This window comes from Parus major, chromosome 5 (genome assembly GCF_001522545.3).
Source record: "Parus major isolate Abel chromosome 5, Parus_major1.1, whole genome shotgun sequence".
NCBI lineage: Eukaryota > Metazoa > Chordata > Aves > Passeriformes > Paridae > Parus > Parus major.
Window position 1 is genome coordinate 61,471,124 of NC_031774.1, and position 2,464 is coordinate 61,473,587.

Below are 2,464 nucleotides of genomic sequence, written 5' to 3' on the forward strand. Positions count from 1 at the left end.
ATGGGATGGGATGGGAGGGGCTGCAAGGACCCTTCCAACCCAAACCATTCCAGGAGTCTGTGAAATCCTTTGATCATCACATAATTATTTTAACTCATCCCCTTTCACTGTCATGGAATAAATTTTAAGATGGAATGCAGTGGGTTTGGTCTCTTTTCTATTTCAGACTCAGCTGTCTGATACTTTGCCTTCTGTGATTTTTTTTTTGGCATTTGGGGAAAGCAAAAACAAGCTGAAAACCAGAAGTAGAAAGCAGAATACAAAGCTGCCATTTGAGACAGCCTGCGTTCTCATCAGTCATCTACATTGTTGTGTTGATTTTAAATATCCAGACAGGGAATATAACCCTAAAATATTTATATTTCTGATGGAAAAATAAAGTCTTTTAATACACTAAATAATTCCTTTCTCATTTTATTTCTGCTTTCATTGAAATAATATCTGGAGATTTTCCCATTTGCAGAGTAATGCTGTATGGGTGAGGGTGGGGTTGGTAATTTTGCCTACATGTTTCAAAGTTTCTAACAGGAATATAAAAATTACCCAGGTTATGTAATTAATCCTCTTTCTGCAGTGAAATACTGAAAGCATCTTTGCAGAATCTTGGTCCTTTTTCAGTATTCTTGTATTCAAAGCCTCCTTGTCTGTACCTGCACGTGGCCACCCACGTAAATATCCACACATTTCTGCAGAGCAGAATTCCCTTTAACTCCCCTGGTTTGTGCCTGGGGCTGGAAGGTCCCGGGAGTGGTGGGAGTTGAGGGTCCTGGGGCAGGTTCCTGCTCCTGTTGCCTCACTCATTCTGGTTTTACACAAACGAGGACAGATTCAGTGTGGCTGCCCTCCAGGCTCCCAGGGACTCTCCAGACCCTCCTGGGACTCTCCAGACCCTCCTGGGACTCTCCAAACCCTCCAGGGACTCTCTAAACCCTCCAGGGACTCTCCAGACCCTCCTGGGACTCTCCAAACCCTCCTGGGCTGCTCCATCACCGTGTCCAAGGCACAGAATGCTCCCTGGAACATCAGGACTTTTCCCTCTGGCTTTGTTGTGAACCTTTCTTTTCTAAGCATTTTGCTTTCCAGGAAACACTGCAGAACTAATTTCAATAATCACTTTGCTTGAATCGATTAGAGAGACTTTGTAGGTTCCCAGAATTTTGATTAACAAGTAAAACCAGGAAGTTACACTCCATATAAACCTCTGCACTTTTATGGACCCTGATTCTCACTGATTTCTCCCCTGGGCTCAGCAGGGGCTGGTGGAGGGAGGGTGAGGTTGGTGGGGTCCCGTGCCCTGACCTGTCCTGGTCCCTTCCCCCAGGGAGGTGTTGAGTGAAACCCCAGTGAACGTCTGGACTCTGCTCCTGGGCCAGGGACAGCACCAGGGAACGGCTGAGCTGGGCCAGGGATGGGCTCAGGCTGGAGATCAGGAAAGGTTCTTCCCCCAGAGGGTGGAATGAGCTCTGGAAAAGCTCCCCAGGGAATGGGCACGGCCCCGAGGCTGCCGGAGCTCCAGGAGCGTTTGGGCAGCGCTGCCAGGGATGCCCAGGCTGGGATTGTTGGGGGGTCTGGGATGATCCCTGGGGGTCCCAGCTCAGGATATTCCAGGATTCCAGGATTCTGTGAGGCTGCAGTGCTCACAAGCACCAGAAGTCCATCCCTGCTCCCATCCTGCAGCAGCTCCGTGGTGCTTTCCCACTCTGTGACATTTCAAGTGACACAGAAAACAGGACAAGCAAAACCTGAGATTTCCTGTAATATCCATCCAGAACAATTTATCACTGGGGATACACCGAAAAATATAAAACACTTTTTGGTCAATATTGGATTGATTTAAATATTTTGAATAAGTTAAATGGAGTTTAAATTATATCTGGCATACTCCTAACTGTTATAATATGACAGGAAATTTTGGAAAAACTTGATACAGGAATAATTTATGTGGCTGCTTTCTGCATTGCTGTGCAGTAAATCAGTGAGAATGGATGGAAGTGATTTTTACAACTCCTGTCTCTCAGGTCTGTTACAATCAAAACTCCTTTTGAAGGTCAGCAGGTGGTTTTAGTTCAGCCTCCTTCAGCGAGTTCCGGATTTAAAGCTCTTAAATGGCAAAAAGCAAATTTATTTTTTCTACCAGGAGAGTATTTTAAATCACTTTAAATACCAGGAGAGATTTATTCCAGCTTGTGGGATCCCATAATTAGTGCTGTAGAATAGAGAAACCTGGGGTTTGCCTGGGCAAGTACAGAGAGGGATGTGCCTGAAATCCCAGCTCCTGCTGCAGTTCCTGTGGTTCACTTTGGTTCAGATCTGGAGCTGGGAGAGCAAACGATTCCAGGGAATGTGGCCAAGGTTGGCTTTTCCCTCTGTGTTCTCAGTGTTTGTGCCTCTCTGCACAGGAGAGGTGTCCAGGGTGGATGCTGAGGGCAGTGCCAGCCCAGATCCCAGCAGTGTCCCCAGGTGT